The following is a 23,598-nucleotide window of genomic DNA, read 5'->3' on the forward strand; positions in this document are numbered from 1 at the left end:
TATGACTATAAAGAAAACACAATTTTCGGTTTATTCCAACTCATCATCTGGCATGAACTGTTCAACCATAACACAAAAATAAAGGAAATCCACATGACAAACTATACTGGTATGAGCGCCTTTGGAATTTCCTCATTGAGAAGGGCTTCACAATTGGGAAGGTCGATACCACACTATTCACCAAGAAGCATAATGGAGAGATCTTCATTTGCCAAATATATGTTGATGATATCATTTTTGTCTCATCAAATGAAAACTATTGCAAAGAGTTTGGTGAATTGATGTCAAAAGAGTTCGAGATGTCTATGTTTGGAGAGCTTACATTCTTTCTTGGTTTTCACGTCAAGCAAATGAGAGAAGTAATTTTCATCTCTTAAGAAAAGTATATCAAGGACCTTCTCAAGAGGTTCAAATTGGATGAATGTAAGCCAATCAAGACACCTATGCCATCTAATGGACATCTCAACCTAGATGAGGGAGGTAAATCGATTGATCATACTCTCTACCGCTCTATGATTGGTAACTTATTATATTTGACCGCATCTAGGCCCGACATCATGTTTAGTGTGTGTATGTGTGCTAGATTTCAAGCTAATCCTATAGAGGCTCACATGGTTGTCGTTAAAAGAATCCTTAGGTACCTTAAACACACACCAAGCATTGGTCTTTGGTATCCCAAAGGAGCTAGATTCCAACTAGTTGGCTATTCCGATTCGGATTATGCCGCTTGCAAAATTGATAGAAAAAGCACATCCAGAGGATGTCACTTGCTTGATAGATCACTAGTGTCTTGGTACTCCAAGAAATAAAATAGTGTGGCTTTGTCCACTGCCAAAGCGGAATATATTGCCATGGGTGCTCGACAAATTCTTTACATGAAGCAAACTTTGCTAGACTATGGTGTAGTTCTAGAAAAGGCACCTCTTTTGTGTGACAATGAGAGCGCGGTAAAGCTTACGAATAATCCAGTTCAACACTCTCACACCAAGCACATAAATATCTGCTATCACTTTCTTAGAGATCATGTTGCTAAAAATGATATATCACTAGAAGGTGTAAGGACCAAGGATCAATTGACGGATATCTTTACTAAATCGCTAGATGAGGCTACATTTTGTCAGTTGAGGAATGAGCTCAATGTGCTTGATTTTAGCAACTTCACTAAAAAATGAGCTTGTGTTGTCCCTTGCATTGTATTGTAATATACAACATGTTTAGTTTCTAGTATTGCACTTAGGACTTGTCTAACATGGTTAAGATAACCGTCGAAAAATGTGTGAAGAAGCTTAACCTTGGATCAAACTTGACAAGCAACTAGCATTACTTTCAAGTATTGCATTGCATATGCTTGTGTGTTGCTTTGTTGGTTTTTTCGGTTATCTTTTGAGCACCCGCTGTGTTTGTCCACAATTAGGGAGAGCATTTGAAGCTCCTATCGGTCATAAAACCCTCTTTGTGTGGTCACATGATGCTCGTAGCCCATTTTATTGCATATTTTCTTAAAAAAGAACTATAGCCCAAGGCAAAGTATTTTGAAAATTTTGAGGGTTTGAGAGAGGTCTCTCACATCAGTCCCAATTGGTGTTTATTTGTGTATTATTGAAGTTGGGACTTGATTGGGAAAAGACAGCGCAAAGAAACTTTGAAGATTCGCTGGAAAATGGCGACCGAACGCTGCACCAGACTCTGCTTCCAGCGTTCGGTTAGTTCACAAGAGGTGAACAAGTGTAGCGAAGGAGTGACCAGACGCTGCACAGTGCTATTCCTGTGTCCGGTGTGAAGGTGACCCTGCGTCCGGTCAAACAAAGAAGACGAACTCAGGATCGACCGGACTCTGGCTGCGTCTGGTCAAGGGTAATCGGACGCGTCTGGTCACGATTTGAGGGGTTCTGGACCTTTTTGTTGTTGACCAGACTTCGAGTGGCAGCATCCGGTCATTGCCATCGGTTCGTCCTGTCAGTTGAATCCATGTGGATCTCCAACTCCTCTCCTTGTCTGTCACACAGGGGGCCACCTTAAATCGAGTCTTCTCTGTTTCCATCTAGGTCACCCGCACCGCCTATGTCTCCATCGTCCATACCTGCGTGCTTGCCCTAACCGATGCACCAACTTCACTGTAACACAGCCTCCATGCCCATGCTCGCCTCCACAGCCACGCCACCGCGCCCGCACCACCATCTGCGCTTCCATCACCGCGCCTATGCCTCCATGGCCTCACCAGTGCACATGCCTACCTTGCCGTGCCCTAGCCATGCTAGTGCCTAGCTCCTGCCCACATCGCCATCCACTGCGCCACCGCGTCTTCTCAGCCGCCCTACCACTTCACACCGGAACCCTAACCCTAGGCGTAAGATTGCTGATCTCGGTGGTGCCCTGCAATTCTCTCCTTTGCTCATCGATCGCCGGTTCATCGGATTTCATCAGGTAGCAAGCCATCGCTTTCAATTTCTTATCTACTGCTTGCTTCTTAGGGTTTTGCACCTCTAGATGAATATAGTGATTATTTATATTTCCTATCTATTCCATCGTGTAGCAAGTCGATGCTCTTGTGTTTGTTTTGGTAGTTGTCAGTAAACTCGGGGCCAAACCCATGAGTACGGATCGAGGCCAAGCCTCACGAGTGTCAGTCGGCAGTTGCATCTTGTCAAGTGGCAGTGATTCTCGTCCGCTTCAGCAATGGCACATTGCAAGAATGCCAGAGGTGGTCCTGGAGATGAGGATCCAAGGCCTCCGCCTCGCCTGACTACTCAGGAGAAAGGAATGGTGAAGAAGACTACAACGAAGAAGCATAAGTTTACAGATGCTAAGACAGAGAGAGCAGCAGCAGTGGTAGTCGCTATAGAGCGAGCAGAGAGAGGAGCTACGAGTGGAGTTCATATAGGCGATCAACTATCACCAGCTCAGAGGGCCGCCATTGGTAGGACTGAGACTCTTCATGGTAGTCCACCTAGGATTGTCATGCTAGGAGGACGACATGCCTCTTTAGAGGAGAGTCAGCCTCAGGAGGAGACTTAGCAGCAGACACAACTAGCGGAGTAGACATAGGGTACTCAGCAGACAGAGCAGATTGAGGAGACAGAGTAGGTAGCATAGCCACAACTTTGACACTCTGGTCGTACATGCACTCAGGTATCACCAAGGCCTAAGACACAGAGGAGGAGCTCTCGTCCACCTTCTAGACTACAAGGTCCACCTCTAGTGGTGCACCTTGACTTGAGGGCAGCTATAGCTAGACAGGTGTAGTATCTCTGCTTTGTGCAGTTTGAGGACTCGTTTCCACCGAGGCGGGATGAGCGTGCTTCAGAGCACTTCTATACTATGTTGCAGGAGGACTTTTATAATGCTTATCTGAATAGTGGAGTTGCCTTTAGATCTCAAAGAGTCTGCTCTATAGAGTCTATAGTTGCAGCTGTAGGTGAGCAGATCCGTCCCCACCTTTCCTATCTGCCAGGCTTGATAGATCTCCTTGGATGGACTCACCGCTTTGTTCCATCATGGGTCCATGAGTTCTACTCCTCTCTTTGGATTGAACTAAGGCACAGATTCATTCACTTTGCATTCAGAGGCCGTGACTATAGGCTCTAGAGCTTGAGGGTCAGAGAGATTCTTAGGATTCTAGAGTCACTTATTTGCCTTCATGAGGTTTGCCATGGTCAGACAGAGCCTCCGAGATGCCCTCATGGTAGACTTGTGGCACCCACAGATCTTGTCCAACCATACTTCACAGAGCCATTTGGTGAGGGGTCGAGTAGGACACCACATGATCTTACACCTATAGCTCAGTTTCTTGATGCTATTATGAGGAGGACTCTACTCCCAAGGATGGGTTACCACAAGGGTTTTACTCGCATTTAGTTGTGGCTGGTGTATCACTTGGTATCTCAGTCAGTCTTTGATATTTGGGTTGTGATACTTTTAGAGATGGAGGATACACTAGCAGAGGGCTTTAGAGGTCACCGTCAGCTGTCGTATGCTCATTGGATCACTTTCCTAATCAGAAGGGTAGTTACAAAGAAGTCACCTAAGACAATGGCAGAGTACATAGGTGCTACTACTAAGTTTCTATCATATAACATGACCCAGATGCTACCCCATAGTCATGAGAGGACACCTTGCCAGCCAAGCCATCGCTCAGAGGTACCAGAGATAGTAGCCCAGCAGAATGGATCATCAGGGGCATTGCAGCGATAGAGGAGGAGCAACTTGATGCTCAGTAGGAGGATGTGGTCGAGAGCGACCCTAGTGATAGCTTAGATGATGATTATCAGCCAATTCTGCATATGGCACCTCGTCCACATGACAGTGAGGCTGGTGGCTCTAGATCAGCTCCACCACAGCCACCGTAGATAGACCCGGCACTCCTAGCCGTACTTGAGCGGATGAGGCAAGACTAGGCATGCCAGACATAGGAGACCGCAGCTGCACTTGCTCAGGTTTAGGCTCAATAGGATGAGTTTCAGAGGCAGCAGCAGGCCATGCAGCAGCAGTAGCTTATGATCTAGTAGCAATTACTTGGCTTCATGCAGCACGTATTCTCTGCCATCGAGGCTGCTCCTCAGCATTCTTCACCTCAGATAGGCCAGCCTGCTACCACTACTTCAGTGACTCTAGCTATACAGCCTAGTGGGCTTCAGAGTCATGGACCACCAGCTACTCAGTTTGCTTCACCTACAAAGTAGGTGTCCTAGTGGTTTGCTTCACCGGTGATAGCTTAGGGTCCTCACTTTACTCCCATTATTATGGGCTTCACTCCGACTCAGAGTACTTCAGGGTTAGTGACAGACACCTCAGTCTTCAGGAGTCTCGGTGCTACTTTTAGTGAGCTCATAGGGTAGCCTACACCTCCAGAGTTATGAGTCCCCATCCCTACCATAATTGCTCTAGTGACCAGGACTACATAGATGATTCCATCATCTGTTGCATCATCCGAGCCACCTCAGATAGTGACAACTATAGAGGCAGATGTGGCTCCACTTCCTACTGTGATACTTCTAGAGTCACAGGCCACACCAGTTACTAAGCAGATCTAGACTGCTTCACCTTCACTTCCAGCAATAGAGGGTTAGACCGCTCAGAGTTTAGGGTCAGAGGATGCTGCTGCTCAGTTTTAGATTTCTCACCGCACCTCAGCGCCCAACTCGTCTGCTCCTATTCCATCGTCCGACCCTTAGGTTTTGGTGCTTTACGCCAAAGGGGGAGAGGGAGCGAGTATGTTAGATCTAGGGGGAGCATGTGATCTAGGGGGAGCATGTGATTCGTTTCTTATGTGTGATACTTTGTGCATTCAAGTTTTCTTTCATGCATTGCATTACATACTTGTGATGGTGAGACTTATGTGACATGTGTGCTCTCTACATTGATATCTTTATATATGTCATGTTACTTGGTTATGCTCATTTTCTTTGCTTCCGCATTTTACTCTAATTCAAATGAGCTTTACTTTATGTACTCATGCTTAATTCATATCTATTGAGTACACCATGTTGACTTGGGTCATATAAGCATGTCTAACCCCTTTGCTCTTATTGTCAAAAGCTTATATGAACCAAGCATGTTGAAAACCTCATTAATCTCTTCTACATACTTGAGATTGTGTTGTCATCAATCACCAAATAGGGGAAGATTGAAAGCATCTAGGCCCCTAGTTGGGTTTCGGTGATTAATGATGACACAAGATTACTATGACTAATGTGTGTTTTGCAGAGGCAATTTGAGTTAGGTCATGGTAATGACAATTGATTGGGCAATCATGGTTGTAATGCCCCTATCGATGGAAATCGTTTCGGTTTTCAAAGGATGGACTAGTTCTAAGTGTCGTTTGGTGTTGAAGAGACACTTAGAGTATTTTAGGACTTTGTTTTCCTTTGGTCGTACTATTAAGGGGCGTATGGACTAGTTGCTTGACCTAGGCGAGTCTAGTGGGTTAGGTGTGGTGCACACTTGTCAAATCTAGCACTAGGTAGCTCAGGAGTAGCCCTAAGATCAATTGGACCAAACTTCATTCACATAAAATTTTGAGTTAGAAGTGAATGGAGGGTCAAATGATTGATCAGGCGCTGGTTTGGTTGTGACCAGACGCTGGAGGGTGAGTGTGGTTAGTTCATTTGATCAACTGAAGTCATCTGGTACTGACCGGATGCTGAGTGAAAGTGGACCAAATGCTGGTTGCTTGTGTCCGGTCAACTCCAGAGAGGTTCCAGAGAAGGATTTTCTTGACCGGACATGCCCGGTCAGTGCTTACCGGATGCTGGTTAGGATCCGATAACTGACCGGACGCTAAACAGTGAAGTGATCGAACTCTGGGTGCTAGTGTTTGGTCAACGTTAGTAAGGTTCCAGAGCACATTTTTCTTGACCGAACGCGTCTGGTTAGTGCTGACCGGACGCTGGTTAGAGTCTAGTCAGAACTTAACGGCTCTTTCTCACACAGTGGTGGGGATAACTGACCACAGCATCCGGTCACCCTGACCAGAGCGTCTGGTCACCCTATAGAGTGCTAATTGAACCTCCAAATGTTATGTTTTGATTGAGAGGGTATAAATACTTACTCCACTTGTCCATGGGAGGTCTCTTGCCCATTTGTTCAGTTGAGAAACACCTTGAGAGTGCAAGGGAGAGCAAGAGCCTAGTGAGGTGATTGAGATTTGAGAATCCAAGATTAAGGTCCTCATTAGTGCAAGGAGAGTAGCAAGTGTGCATCAACCCTTCTCATTAGGCTTGTCATGGTCAAGTGAGAGTTTGTGCTTGTTACTCTTGGTGATCGCTATCACCTAGATGGCTCGGTGGTGATTGGGAGTTTGGTGATCATCTGGCGGAGCTTGTGGATGACCCAACTCAAGTTGTGAGCGGTTGTGGGCAGTTCACCACGATGGATTGTCGAAGAATCAGCCCATAGAGAGCACTTGCTCCTTGAGCGGATCAAGGGGGAGCTACACCCTTGCATAGGTGCTCCAACGAGAACTAGTGGGGAGTGGTGACTCTCTGATACCTCAGGAAAACATCGCCGCATTCCTTTCCCTCTCTTTACTTTGAGCATTTATATTTGAGCAATTTATTTCATCTTTTTTCATTCCTAGAATTGTCATGCTAGAGTAGGATTGGAACCTAGGGTAGAAAAATTTTATGCGTAAGATCAATAGAAACACATTCTAGGCACAAGAGGTGAAGTGGGCTAAGTGTAGGGTTTAATTATTGTAAAGAATTTAGAATTAGCCCAATTCACCCCCTCTTGGGCATCTTGATCCATTCAAAAGTAGCCTACTTTGGAGCATTGTAGTTTCAAAACCATGACGAATTAGACAAAACTACTTTAAGCAATCTTGTAGTACTCATGTAGCTCTACACTTTGTATTACTGAAGTTTTCACAAATTCGCCATAGATTAGGAGATAGAGGAGAGTGATGATGGTGGTTTTAGTCGACTAAATCGGTCGTCCGAGCGCGTCGTGGCTGACCCCGCATGGCGGCCGCTCGCTGACGTCGGCTCGGCCGGTCAGGCCAGTAGGGGGAGAAAAGGGAGACAAAGCCACTGCAGTCACCCATTCTCACTCTCTCACCCTCGCTCTGCCTCTCTCATGCTTGCTGAAGTGAAGCGGAGCATCACACCATCACCGCCGCGCTCGCTCGCCATCCACGTAGAACCACCACCCAATCCACCTCGCCCATAGCTCTACCATGAGCTGATCCACCTTCCTGACCCACTAGTGCCACCATCCGAGCCAAGGTAAAACCACATTTCACATCGCCATCACCGCCAAGGCCACAGAGCGCTGCCGAGCTCCAAGCTCACCCGTGGCCAGCCACCACTATAGCATCTTTAACCTCTCTCTCCCTCGTCTGGTCGTCGCCGTAGGGACTAGTTGCTAAGACCGCATCCTGCTTAACTGCTACCGCTGCCATCATGTGGGAATGTGCCACTGCACCGAGCGCGCCCGCCATGGTCGCGAGCTCAAGCTTGCCGCGATAGGCCCTCGCTAGATCTTGTCTTTCCCCTCCTATGTTTGTTTCCACACCGTCGTGACCCATAGCACCTTCTCCTATGACGAAGACCCATCACCAACCACCATCTTGTTAGAACGGCAAGCACCACAGCATGCACTGTGCATCGCCATGCTGCCTTACACATGGCCGGAGCTCATCGCCGCTTCACCGTGGCTCGATCCGCACCGTAGAGCTCCGCTAGGGTCTGTAGAAGATGTAGCCATGCTTGCCTAGTCGTGCCATCACTGGAGACAACGAGTCTGCCACTGTGCACCACCGCTGAGCTACCATGCTCGCTGGCGAGGTTGCTCCGGTGATGCGCCAAGCCAACTGAGGGTACCCCTCAATGCAGCTTGACGAGGCGAGTATAGTGGTGAAGACCTCAGCGCCGGTGACCTCTCCGTCGGCGAGTTATCATCGATCAAACGCCACGCTCTGCTCCTGTGTCACTGACGTGTGGGACCAGTTGACCTACGAGCCCCCGCTGTCCGCCACCGTGGGTGCATAAACCGGGTGTACCTAGCTGCTGGGCCCGATCTAAAATTGATTTTCTTTATTTATTTTCACAAATTTGAATGCAAACTTCAAAAGTTTATATCTTGAGTTAGAAGTGTCCAATTTGGAAGAACCAAATTTTGTTGGATTCATAATGAAGTGTAATATTTGATAAAAATATGAAACCTACTGTTTTGGGTATTTTTCTGAGGGAATTAAATTGAGCTAGATAAGTGCTTTTAAATTTGTTTCTATCTTGTAAAATATATAACTTGAGCTACGGAAGTGCTAAAACTGTGATTCCAATTTTGTGGGTCTTGTATTGGCATGCTCTATCAAGGAAAAAGACTAAACCTACAGAAGACATACTTGAAATATGATCTTTCTATTTAACCTTGATTATTTGCTAGTTTCTAGTGAAAATAAATGGGGGTAAAAATATAAAACATATGATCATGTAAATTTTTACACAGTGTTATTATACTAGGATGAAAGTAATAAAAATATTAAATCTGTTGTTTAACACTTTTCACTAGGCTAAACTATTTTTGCTAAAATAAGCCTGTGCAAATTGTCATTTTTGTAGAGGTTGGTATACTTATCCAAATGGTATGAAATTTATACAGTAGACTATTGGGGTTATATGTAACCTACTGTAATTTTCTCAGAATTTATTGAGCATTAAAAGTATTTATCCTCTAAATTACTCTATTATATAAGGACAATTAATAAATGAATATAAATAAATTATTTGGGCTTAACCATGATATTTTCTAGGGTTCTTGTGATGCATATGATCTGTTGATGTTATTAGTGGCCCTTAGAAATAATTGGTTATAGGCAACTAGTTAATTATGGCTCTATAATTCAATTGGAGGACTGCATATATATTTTCTATTGTTATGGTGTTTTCATAATGAAGATGAAGTTTGCTGTGAATCTTGTTAATAACAAACTTGTAGATAACTTACTCATATTGCTTGTCCTAAAATTTCATGGTCATAGGCCTAATGGTTTAAGAGTTATAGCTGTTAGAAATCTGCTGTTAGATTTGCTTATCCTCTGGACAGATCTGGAAGATTGAATTGTTTGACCTAGATAGATACTTAATCACCTTAAGATGATTAAAATAAGGTTGTAGGAAATTTCATAAGATTTACAGAAAGTCTACAACCATATTGCTTGGTTGTGTATAACTCCAGTTATGGTCAAAACAAGTAGCTGCTGTCTTGCAGCTCAAAAAATGCTAAATAGGTGTTTATTTAATTACTAGAGAGGAGATATGCACCTACTCAGTAAAAGAAAGTTAATCTTGTTATTACCCTAATACCTTGTTGTTAAGGACATTTATGTTTATGCATCATATCATATCATCCATATCATTACCATGCATTCTTGTATCTTATTTTGCGCTCATGCATATAGGATCGCCAGAAGGAATCACACTCTTGGAGTTTGAGGCAGAGGAGGAGGAGAATCAGGAGGCACCATAGCTGGTAGCCCCCGAAAGCGAGGAGCAGGCTCCTAAGGAATTACCAAAGTGCCCCGATCATAGGCCTACCTCCTTTCTAAAAGGCAAGCCCTGGAACATTCTAAGCCTCCTATATTTTTACAAATATCACTTGAGTCCTTTACGTTTGATGCATTAGGTTATAAGAGTTGGTTGGAAACACTTGATGCATAGAACTACCTTGTCTAGAAATATACCTTGAACCCTATGTAGGTCTAGGATCGAACATATGCTTAGCCATGCTTAGACCGGTAGAAGTCGGGTGATTTTCTATCACCTGCGAGATATAGGTGGATACCGGAGCACGATTAGCTATATCTGCTATCGTGGAAAATAACCATGGGGTGCTATTAAGTGGAGACCAGGCGGGAACTTATCTGCAATGGTGTTGGCTTGGCTATGTTGGTTCTGTCTGTATCGATTAAGAACCGTACCGTTGTTGGCACTTATGTCAAGATTGAATGCATGCCTCTCACTTAGCTGGCAGGATAACTCGTTGCGACCGTGAAGCCGAGTAGCTCAACTCAGGCCGGGCCTCATTCTATTAGAGTGCACACTCTGGATGGTAGTAAGGATGTGCGAGGAGCCAGACATGAGCCCAAGGGTAGGCTGGGCCTGAACGTCCTGGCAGCTGGTTGTCCCTGGTTGTGCGGCGCTGATTGAACCCATAAAATGTGGACCTGAGTTGTACTAAAGGTGACCCAACACGACCCTGATGGGGGAAGTGTTGGTTTATGTTAGGAATAACAACCCAACTAGTTGCAACCGATGCGAATTGTCGTCTCTCCCAGACAGTGAAACTCGACTAGTCCCAGCATCGTAGTAATTGGACTATAGAATTTGATGGTTATATTGTACATGGAAATGCTACACCGGCTATGGTTATTATTGTGATGCTACATAATGATTGTAGCACCCGGTTTTAAAGACAAAACTAGATACACACTATATGTGAGCCCAGGAAGTCAAATCTCACATATAGCCACAAATCAGGGTAATATCAAGAGACAATACTTATTACATAACGTATTAGCAAAAGAAAATAACCTCAGAGTAAAGACAGCAGAAAGTTGACTCCGATCTTCTAGCGACGACTCCAAATCCACAGGGATGACTGACTGGTTGACCACAAGCCTAACTCCACCAAACCAGCAATCTGGTACCCATCCGGGATTTTTATCCAATGTATAGAAAAATAAAACAAGCGTAAGTACATGTCGTACTTAACAATTATATCATGGGGTTCATGAGGCTCAAAAGGGCTGACACTGGTTTACTGCGATTAGCTCTAATAGTTCATCTTTTTAAGCAGTTGGGTGGCAAAGAATTTATCATTCCCATAAACACATGATCAGGTAAACATGATTAATGTATAGCATAAACAATCAATTATTAGCATCATCATTATCTATTAGTGATCATCTCTATTCCATAAGGGTCCAAGGCCGCTCGTGTCCGTGAGCACGGCTGTTATAACAGTTTTATACTCTGCAGAGTTTGTACACGTTCACTGTGAGTTGTGATTTACCCTTTCGCCCGAGGTAGCTATTCTCTTGACCCACTTCCAAGGAAGGTCGGCAGGGTTCACTATGAAGCCTTTCAAAAGATTCGTCTAACAAGTTAGGGCCGCTAGGCGTATGTGGCCCATCTCTAGGAGTGGCACGCTTGGGCATCACAGCACGGTACACACTTCCCAGTAGCAAAGAAAACATACCCTACATCTCAAAGGTAACCACTAACAAGCTAGAATAGATCCTCATACTGAGCTAAAGCCAGAGCCATATGGCCCTCACAGCTGTACTGTAAGTCCCGGATGATCGCTTACAGATAAGTCCTTAGGGAGAGGAATTTGAAGCCTACAAACACTCCAGCCCCCTGTTTCCATGTTACTAAAAAGTCATGTTTTAATGTTTATTGCATATACCATTAGTCAAGTAACAAGATCATGGTTTTGATTAAGCACTAGCAAAAACTATCCCATGCAATATCCCAAAGGTATCAAGGTACAAGTTATCAAATATCTAGGATATCCTTAATGGTAACAAGGGAGACACATGCAATATGAATTTAGTGATTAAATGTGAATAGGTAACAAGGATAGTCCCATGCTATACTTGCCTTACACACCGATCTTTCGGCAAGCTTTATCTTCAATGTCCTTCTTCGTCTTCTGGATCACCACGTGTATCTCACCGACTGGACAATCGTAGAACACCACACAAACATCCATACACATACATGCATAGCATACAGTTGTATCTATATCAGAATAGTACACCAATCATAGAAAAATAAGTAAAAGAGATTGAAACACGATTCTATGTATTGCTACGAACACACAGTCGCGAGAAGCACGCTAATCAAAGCTACAGTAAAAAAGTTACAACTACCAGAAGATTTGCCTAATACGTGGAAAAGAAACTATAGGATTCATTTATGTTAACTATAGGAATTCATATACAAAAGATATTTTATAAATAATATAGATTATATTAAGTCAACTTTAGAATTGAATTATAAAATAAAAGTAAAACAAATCATATTTTATGTATAAAACTCAGTTGCCTAATCATTAATCAAGATATGATTTCAACCACATCATTTCAGAAATATCAATATAGTAAACACTATAACTAACGCGTAGATCTCGTCGCTACGAAACAAACGCAACTTGAACGGACTATTTCGGAGTTGAAATGAATAAGTTACGATTTACACAAGTTTTACTTTAATTAAATAATAGATTAAACCGACTCATGAATTTCAAGTGTTGAAAACATGTCTAACAGTTGTATAAACATGTAGAAAATGTAAATGTGATCCTAACGCAATTCGAACAGGTCAAATCAGACTTAAAACGCAAAAGTTACGCATGAAATAAGATTCGGTGGCATTTCTGTAAATAACTCGAACTTATTTTTAAATTAAAACAATTAAAAATCTGAATTTAAATGCATTTTGGACAAGGCATACTATTTCTAGAAAACACAGGGTCTAAAGTGAATAAAAACAGGGCCTAAAAGAAATTATTTTGAACTGATTGGATTGCGGGTTGATTACTGGAAAACATGGGGGCTAAATTGCAAACCATGCACGGCTTGACTATGGTTTGACTCGTGGTTGCTGACTGGGTGACACGCGGCAGCACGTGATTGGTGCGGTTCACCATGCGTGCGCGGGCCAGTGCTAACGCGTCGCTGTGGACCGTGTCCACGGGTCCACGGTGGACCGGTTACACACTGGACCGGTGTCTTCTAATCGTGGCCGTTCATCCATGATCCGGTGGCATAGGTGAGTGTGGGCGAACCATGGCGGCTGCACAGTCCCGCCAGCGAGGATGCCATGGCCGGCGGCGAACCGAGATTGGCGGTTGGCGTCGGAGGGGGCGTTCTGGACCTCCCTAGGTCAGACTGAGCATACGGGCGCGTAGCATGAGGGCTCACGGATTCAATGGAGCACAAACCTTGGGCGGGGAATGCGTTGGGGTACCGAGCCCATGGCAGTGCCATGGTCGGTGGGTCAGCAACCCGCTGCTACGGCGTTTAAGGGCACAATACGATGAACGGGAGGCATGGAGAGGTGAAGAAGCTCACTGTGAATCGTTAGGAAGGGAGCTTGGCGTCCGGGAAGGCTCCGAGGGCACGGGTCATCAACGGCAGTGATCTGAGGAGAGAGAGGGAGGTGCAGGTGAGTTGAATCCGAGCGAATCAAGGCCAAAAGGCAAAATCGGAGTTACCTACGGGCGCAGGGGAGAATGGCGGTGCTTACGGGCGCGTCGACGACGAGGATAGCGCACCAGAGCGGCGGAGCTATGATGGCTGTGGCTAGCTTCGAGCGGCAAACAGGGGAAGGGCAGAGGGAAGGGGAGGAGGGGTGCGGCTCGGCTTTATAGACGGCGGATGGCGTGGCATAGAAGGAAGGGGGAGCGGGGCGCTGGGAAAGATTGGTCGCTTTCCAAACGGGCGCGGGCGGCTTGCCGTTCGGGGCTGCGCCATCGACGAGCAGAGAAAGGAAAGGGGCATTGGGGAAGAAGGAAAGGAAGAAGGTAGGCGCGGCTGACGGATGGGGCTAAGTCGCAGCGAGAGGGAAAGGGGAGAGAGCGGCGGGCGTGTGCGGTGCGCGCTGACAAGCGGGTCCCACAACGTAGTGAGGGAGCGAACGGCTCATGCGGGCGGGCGTAGACACGCGGTGAAGGGCCGGGGTGCTGGGCCGCGTGGGTGAGTGCGAGCGTGGGTGAAAGCTGAGCAGGCCGGGGCGCCAGCTGGGTCGGTGACTAGCGCGTGTGAGAAAGCCAAAGCAAACCGGGGTGCAGGGCTTGGCTAGGCCGGGAAGGAGGGGAAAGGAGGGGCGGCTGGGCCGCTAGCAGCGGGCCAATGACGGGAAGGGAAGCAGAGCAGGCCAAGGGGAGGAGGAAAAAGAGTGGGCCGGTTCTGGGTTTGGGCTGAAAAAAAGAAGAGAGAGTTTTTCAAATTCAAATTCTTTTCCAATTCTAGTTTTCAAATCCAAAGCTGAATTCCAAACAAATTCAAGTATAGTTTCAATTATACCTCCTACTCAAATAAAAATGGACAATTTTGTTAGGCTTTCCAAAACAAACTTTACAACTTTAAAAAATACTTTTATTTTTCTAATTTTCTTTTCTTTCTTTTCTTTTATTTCAAAGCCATTTTCAAACCCTTTTCAAAAATATTCCAATTTACTTTGGAGTTTTGGATCAACACCATCCATCACAATAAATAAGATGCAACAGCATGTATGCTCACACATTTTACTACCTTATGTTGAATTTTAAATTAATGAAAATCTTTATTTCCTATATTTCATGTGCACAAAAATTCATAAATAAATCATTTGAACTCTATTTAAAAAAGGCTAATTTTAGGGTGTTACAATTCTACCCCCCTTAAGATGAATCTCTTCCTTGAGATTCGGAAGACGTCGACTAAGAGATGGAAATACTCCATCCTTGGATTCTTCTTTGCTTTCTCGTGTAGTTCCACCATCTTGATAAAGATCCACTTTACTTTGCATACTTGTTGCCCTTACTCCAAGTAATTTACCTAACTAATTCCAAAATTTTGATGGGTACCTTGAACAACTCTTAGGTAACCCTAATCACTAGGCCATAATTTTCTTTCATATGTTCACCATCCAATAGAGTTTCCTTATCTTCTTGGTCCTAAAGATGATGTACCATCAATCTTCAAAACATTAATGATCCTGGTGAAGTTGCTTGAACTGGGAATACAACTCTTAATCCTTGGTGTCTCTCAAACCTTCTTAGCACAATTCTTCGTTACTAAGGGCATTGGTCATGACTTCGCTTCTTGAAGTGATAGCACTTTTCCAAGTCATAATCAATTTCATTCCAATGAGGTTATCACAAGCTCAAAGACTAACTTGGTGAAGATGTCCTATATACCCTTGTGATCCTCCTAGATATTACTTTTACCTTCAAGAAGATGGTACTTCCATGCTTCGTAATGGATAACTCCAGATAACAGGTTAGTTCAACTCATGCTTATAAGGACACATCGTACACCTTCACAAGATGCATTATTGTAGATACAAAGCTCTCGTCCTAATCTAACAAAGCTAATACTTAGGTTTTACTTTGACCTCTTGGTCTCCTTCAAACACTTGGCTGAAGTCTCTTGATCCAAACTAACTTAAAAGCTTTTCCAGTAGCTCTACCAAAATCTTGATGATCTTGGATAAAACTTTCTTGGACTTCTAACCAAGCCTCATTGACACTCTGAGTTCATCTTGCATCTTTGGGTACCACCACACTTCCGCTGCGCAAACTTGAACATGTGTTACTTCATCTTACAAATTCCTCAACTTGGCTACCCCCCTTAAGAAAAGATAAAGTAGGGGATACCAAAGTATAGCTTGCATCATCTTGTGATTGTAGTCTACTGTTGTTCAGGATTTCCTCAGGGTTTTTGATCATCCAAAATCAGAGATATGAACCGATAAAGATAGGCTACTTTGAAGACAAGATAGGGAAAACAGAAGAAAACCGTAACCCAACTATTTATTTCATTAATCCTTATACCTTAAACCGATAGACTAAATGAAATTGCGGGAACACCCAACAAAATCATTGCAATCATTACAAAGATGCAAAACAAGCATAACATATTGACAAATCAATAAAGCACTTAAAGATGCACAACTCAATCATCGACTCACTTGCGATACTATCGTTTTTATTACATAAGGGGCACAAATTCCTAATTCTTTAAAATGGCATGATTACAGGGACATCTCTCGCATGGGAGTGACATGTCATCCACTACATCAATTTCATCATGGGCTTCTCTTGTATTGTGTGTCACCATCACTTGCTGGTGGTAGTCCTGTATTGACCTAACTCTGGCAACCTCCATGGCATAATTATTGATCCTTCTATGGGCAAGGTTTAACATAATGTCCTTCCTGCTGGCAATGATAACACTTTCTCTTAGCTGGATCTTTAGTGATGTCATACTCCATAGAATTGTTGCTTAGAGTATTGTTAGCTTGCTGACTCTGTAAATTCATCTTTGTTTGACTAGATCGCTTTTTAGCTCGATTGATCTTTCGGGGTTGAAACTCCGTGTAGGTGATTGTCCACCCATCTATGCATACCTCATGTGGAAAGACTGGAGTAACCTTAGCTTGAGAAACTTCCAATTCTTTAGAGTCTGAGTTTAACTAACTAGGGATTGGAGTTGGATGTGACGATGTAATAGAACTCAAATGTTGATTGCTTCCTAATTCTAACTCTGGTGAGATCTCCTTTCTCTTCTTATCCACATTGTCCTTAGGTACAGGCTGAATACCTTCATACTCAATTCTTTCTCCTAATGGTGTGGTTAGAAGCACCGAACGCTGGGCATACTTGATCACTCCTTTACAAGCAGATAGCCATCCTATTCCAAGAATGACATCAATGTCTACTAACCCTAATACAATAAGATTTGCTTCAAATTTTACTCCTTTGATGTTAAGGCTAACTCTTGGGCATTTGTGGTTTTCCTTCATTTCTCATTCTAGGGTCTTAACTATCACTAGTCTCCTCATTGGAAGCATAGTTATCTTATGTTCCTTTACGTATGCGCTGGAGATAAACGAATGTGAAGCTCTGGGATCAAACAACACTGTGGCGAAAGCTGAGTTTACTGGAATGATACCATACACAACCTCCTTAGCTCCATGAGTAGTAGTCATATCCACATTATTCAATCTTCCTTGGATGTAGTTTCTCTTTGTTTTATTTCCTTGCTCCTGTTTCTTCTAGACCTTTGGTTCTTGCTTCTGCTGTGGGTGCTCCTAGCATTCATGTGCCATCCTTCCAACATCTTCGTTGGACTTCATATTCTTCCAAGCTTCTGCTACTTGTCTCTTCACTGGTCTCTTTGGTATGTTGGTTTGACCTTGTAGCAAGCACTGCTGAAAACTCCTAGGTTGAGTCATTCCTTCTGGTGCTTGTTGTTGCATAGCTACAAACTTCTCCTTATTGAATGCAGTCAAGGACAACATAGCTTGGTCCTCCTGACCTTTGATACCAGTGGTCTCCTCATTATGATCCATCTATATAGACAAAGATAGAGGATTGAGAATAGAGACAAAGTTTTCATAACAGACAGAGGCGGAAGTGAGCATAACTTTTAGCAAATAGCAAGGTTGGAGAGAAAACAAGAACTAAGCAAGATAAAAGCATGCTAAAATGTCAAGTTCTATCTAGGCTTGCATCCTACAGTCAGTATTGCTTTGATACCAATTTGTAGCACCCGGTTTTAAAGACAAAACCAGATACACACTATATGTGAGCCCAGGAAGTCAGATCTGACATATAGCCACAAATTAGGGTAATATCAAGAGACAATACTTATTACATAACGTATTAGTAAAAGATAATAACCTCAGAGTAAAGACAACAGAAAGTTGACTCTGATCTTCTGGCAAAGACTCCAAATCCACAGGGACGACTGACTGGTTGACCACAAGCCTAACTCCACCAAACCAGCAATCGGGTACCCATCCGGGATTTTTATCCAATGTATAGAAAAATAAAACAAGTGTAAGTACATGTCGTACTTAACAATTATATCATGGGGTTCATGAGGCTCAAAAGGGCTGACACTGGTTTACTGCGATTAGCTCTAATAGTTCATCTTTTTAAGCAGTTGGGTGGCAAAGAATTTATCATTCCCATAAACACATGATCAGGTAAACATGATTAATGTATAGCATAAACAATCAATTATTAGCATCATCATTATCTATTAGTGATCATCTCTATTCCATAAGGGTCCAAGGCCGCTCGTGTCCGTGAGCACGGCTGTTATAATAGTTTTATACTCTGCAGAGTTTGTACACGTTCACTGTGAGTTGTGATTTACCCTTTCGCCCGAGGTAGCTATTCTCTTGACCCACTTCCAAGGAAGGTCGGCAGGGTTCACTATGAAGCCTTTCAAAAGATTTGTCTAACAAGTTAGGGCCGCTAGGCGTATGTGGCCCATCTCTAGGAGTAGCACGCGTGGGCATCGCAGCATGGTACACACTTCCCAGTAGCAAAGGAAACATACCTTGCGCCTCAAAGGTAACCACTAACAAGCTAGAAAAGATCCTCATACTGAGCTAAAACCAGAGCCATATGGCCCTCACAGTTGTACTGTAAGTCCCGGATGATCGCTTACAGATAAGTCCTTAGGGAGAGGAATTTGAAGCATACAAACACTCCAGCCCCTGTTTCCATGTTACTAAAAAGTCATGTTTTAATGTTTATTACATATACCATTAGTCAAGTTACAAGATCATGGTTTTGATTAAGCACTAGCAAAAACTATCCCATGCAATATCCCAAAGGTATCAAGGTACAAGTTATCAAATATCTAGGATATCCTTAATGGTAACAAGGGAGACACATGCAATATGAATTTAGTAATTAAATGTGAATAGGTAACAAGGATAGTCCCATGCTATACTTGCCTTACACACCGATCCTTCGGTAAGCTTTATCTTCAATGTCCTTCTTTTTCTTCTGGATCACCACGTGTATCTCACCGACTGGACAATCGTAGAACACCACACAAACATCCATACACATACATGCATAGCATACAGTTGCATCTATATTAGAACAGTACACCAATCATAGAAAAATAAGTAAAAGAGATTGAAACACGATTCTATGTATTGCTACGGACACACAGTCGCGAGAAGCACGCTAATCGAAGCTACAGTAAAAAAGTTACAACTACCAGAAGATTTGCCTAATACGTGGAAAAGAAACTATAGGATTCATTTATGTTAACTATAGGAATTCATATACAAAAGATATTTTATAAATAATATAGATTATATTAAGTCAACTTTAGATTTGAATTATAAAACAAAAGTAAAACAAATCATATTTTATGTATAAAACTCAGTTGCCTAATCATTAATCAAGATATGATTTCAACCACATCATTTCAGAAATATCAATATAGTAAACACTATAACTAACGTGTAGATCTCGTCGCTACGAAACAAACGCAACTTGAACGGACTATTTCGGAGTTGAAATGAATAAGTTATGATTTACACAAGTTTTACTTTAATTAAATAATAGATTAAACCTACTCATGAATTTCAATTGTTGAAAACATGTCTAACAGTTGTATAAACACGTAGAAAATGTAAATATGATCCTAACGCAATTCGAACAGGTCAAATCAGACTTAAAACGCAAAAGTTACGCATGGAATAAGATTCGGTGGCATTTCTGTAAATAACTCGAACTTATTTTTAAATTAAAGAATTAAAAATCTGAATTTAAATGCATTTTGGACTAGGCATACTATTTCTGGAAAACACAGGGTCTAAAGTGAACAAAAATAGGGCCTAAAAGAAATTATTTTGAACTGATTGGATTGCGGGTTGATTACTGGAAAACATGGGGGCTAAATTGCAAACCGTGCAAGGCTTGACTGCGGTTTGACTCGTGGTTGCTGACTGGGTGACACGTGGCAGCACGTGATTGGTGCGGTTCACCACGCGTGCGCGGGCCAGTGCTAACGTGTCGCTGTGGACCGTGTCCATGGGTCCACGGTGGGCCGGTTACACACCGGACCGGTGTCTTCTAATCATGGCCATTCATCCATGATCCGGCGGCATAGGTGAGTGTGGGCGAACCATGGTGGCTGCATAGTCTCACCGGCGAGGACGCATGGCCGGCGGCGAACCGAGCTTGGCAGCGGGCGTCGGAGGGGGTGTTCTGGACCTCCCCGGGTCAGACTGAGCATACGGGCGCATAGCACGAGGGCTCGTGGATTCAATGGAGCACAAACCTTGGGCAGGGAACACATTGGGGTACCAAGCCCATGGCAGCGCCATGGCCGGTGGGTCGGCAACCCGCTGCTACGGTGTTTAAGGGCACAATACGATGAACAGGAGGCATGGAGAGGTGAAGAAGCTCACTGCGAATCGTTAGGAAGGGAGCTTGGCGTCTGGGAAGGCTCTGAGGGCATGGGTCATCGACGGCGGTGATCTAAGGAGAGAGAGAGAGGTGCGAGTGAGTTGAATCCGAGTGAATCAAGGCCAAAAAGCGAAATCGGAGTTACCTACGGGCGCGGGGGAGAATGGCGGTGCTTACAGGCGCGTCGGCGACGAGGATAGCGCACCAGAGCGGCGGAGCTATGATGGCTGTGTCTAGCTTCGAGCGGCGAATAGGGGAAGGGGCAGAGGGAAGGGGAGAAGGAGGGGTGCGGCTCGGCTTTATAGACAGCGGACGGCGCGGCGTAGAAGGAAGGGGGAGCGGGGCATTGGGAAAGATTGGTCGCTTTCCAAACGGGCGCGGGCGGCTTGCCATTCGGGGCTGCGCCATCGATGGGCAGAGAAAGGAAAGGGGCATCGAGGAAGAAGGAAAGGAAGAAGGCAGGCGCGGCTGACAGATGGGGCCAAGTCACAGTGAGAGGGAAAGGGGAGAGAGCGGCGGGCATGTGCGGTGCGCGCTGACGAGTGGGTCCCATGGCGCAGTGAGGGAGCGGACGTCTCATGCGAGCGGGCGTAGACATGCGGTGAGGGGCCAGGGTGCTGGGCCGCGCGGGTGAGTGCGGGCGTGGGTGAAAGCTGAGCAGGCCAGGGCGCCAGCTGGGCCGGTGACTAGCATGCGCGAGAAAGCCAAAGCGAACCGGGGTGTGGGGCTGGGCCAGGCCGGGAAGGAGGGGAAAGGAGGGGCGGCTGGGCCGCCAGCAGCGGGCCAACGACGGGAAGGGAAGCAGAGCAGGCAAAGGGGAGGAGGAAAAAGAGTGGGCCGGTTCTGGGTCTGGGCTGAAAAAAAGAAGAGAGAGTTTTTCAAATTCAAATTCTTTTCCAATTCTAGTTTTCAAATCCAAAGCCAAATTCCAAACAAATTCAAGTATAGTTTCAATTATACCTCCTACTCAAATAAAAATGGACAATTTTGTTAGGCTTTCCAAAACAAACTTTACAACTTTAAAAAATACTTTTATTTTTCTAATTTTCTTTTCTTTTATTTCAAAGCCATTTTCAAACGCTTTTCAAAAACATTCGAATTTACTTTGAAGTTTTGGATCAACACCATCCATCACAATAAATAAGATGCAACATCATATATGCTCACACATGTTTCTACCTTATGTTGAATTTTAAATTAATGAAAATCTTTATTTCCTATATTTCATGTGCACAAAAATTCATAAATAAATCATTTGAACTCTATTTCAAAAAGGCTAATTTTAGGGTGTTACAATGATATATCACATGTTTGGCATATGTTAGTTGTTAATCTAGAGGTGAATAGCTATAATTAACTTGATACCCAAATTATAAAATGTATAGTTGAACTAGTGGCTTTTTATGCAAAATATTGTCAAGTTTGCTCCACTTATAAAGCCTTGCATGATCCTTGGAGTCACATTATTTTTGGTTTATGACGGGTAAGTCTAGATGAGTACCTTTTTGTACTTAGGGTTTATTTCCACACTTGTTGCAGATAATACAGTCTATCATGGATATTGTAAGAACTACTTTTGTCCCGCCATGGATGAGGAGTAGGCCATGGTCAAGGCGCTTCTATATATCTAATCTATGATGCTCTTGTGGGATGTGATCACAAACTAGCAAGTATTTGAACAATGGTGTGAGATGTTAGTTTCAAAACTATATTTGCTTCCGCTACTACTAATACTACTTCATTTGAACTTAGTTTGTAATAACTTTAATTGTACTTTGATGTATGGTGTGGTATTTGTGAACTTTATATAATATGTGGATGTATGTTGAATCATGTATGATCTTGGTTGTATGTTGGCGATGAATTGAGACCCTTCGTGGTACTCGACATACTACCGGGTTTATATGGGCTCAAGTATGATAGTGCGATCATTTTGATGGTTGCCATTGTACCTATGCTCTTATAAATTGGTTGGTTCTATCACAACAGTGCTCCATAGATTAGGAAAAACTCATGTTGGGTACTTGGCAATTTTTGTTGAATGCTTATAACTATGGTATGTTTATGTTTATATTTGATATAAACCATCCTATTAGTGGTGTGTAGCTGAGTCCCCAGCCCTAGCTATCCTGTTAACCGTAACGCGAGGCGCTGGAGTCGTATGCGTGTGGGAAGAATAGGGCACCACTAAGGAACCGCGATCGACAACCCATGATGTAGAGGTTGGACGCTCATGCACGTGCAGGGAGAAGTCAGAGATAGGGTCATTTCTAGAGGCGTCCGAGCATCAACGTATTTGATGGGGTATTAGGCATAGTTGGCATGTTGTCTTTGAGATGTTGTATGTAGAATCAGAATCACTTAGCAGAAAACTATGGAGAAGACAATATGGAGAAACATTGGTGTAAAAAACTTTATTGAATACTTAAATATGAAAGGTACATATCGTTGAAATGGACTTCAGGGGTAGAAACATCTAAGCAGGTCGATGTGCCAATAGTTTGGGACCTCTCTTTCATCCATATTGCATAGTCTGTAGGAACCTGGTCGGGTGACTGCCTTGATGATGAAGGGGCCTTCCCAAGGTGAGGAGAGCCTATGCATCCCATTTGTCTTTTGTTTCCTACATAGTACTAAATCCCCAACCATGAAGAATCAATCATTGACATTGCGATTGTAGCATCTACGCTGGCCATCGAGGTATTTTTCCATCCGAACACAGGTGACCAGACATTCCTCTTCTAGGTTATCTAGTTCGATGAGCCAAGCATGGTCGGAGTTCTTTTCAATGTAGTTCTCCACCTTAGGAGCTCGGAAGGCAACGTCGATAGGCAGTACGGCCTTAGAGCCAAAAACCATAAAGTACAAGGAGGCATCGGTGTTACGACTAGGCTAGGTCCTTAATCCCCAGACCATGGTCGGTAGTTCCTTCAGCCATTTTCCTGGGTGCTTCTATTCCTTCTCATAGAGTCGTTTCTTCAATGCATCTAGGATCATGGCGTTGGTGCGCTCGACTTGGCCGTTGGTCCTTGGGTGTGCGACGGAGACATACTTGACTGAGATGCATTTGTCATCACATAAATCTCATAAGTCACTACTAGTGAATGTGGACCTAAGGTCAGTGATGATGTTGTTCGATAGGCCGAACCGGTGGATTATGTCGTC

General features: G+C 43.8%; 1 protein-coding gene across 1 annotated transcript in view; it reads right to left on the minus strand.

Annotated features, from left to right (window-relative positions):
- The window catches only part of LOC136499721 (uncharacterized), a 40,543-nt gene that overhangs the window by 3,176 nt on the left and 13,769 nt on the right, over positions 1 to 23,598 (minus strand). The gene's annotated exons all lie outside the window — the stretch shown is intronic.

Source organism: Miscanthus floridulus, chromosome 13 (assembly GCF_019320115.1).
Source record: "Miscanthus floridulus cultivar M001 chromosome 13, ASM1932011v1, whole genome shotgun sequence".
Taxonomy (NCBI): domain Eukaryota; kingdom Viridiplantae; phylum Streptophyta; class Magnoliopsida; order Poales; family Poaceae; genus Miscanthus; species Miscanthus floridulus.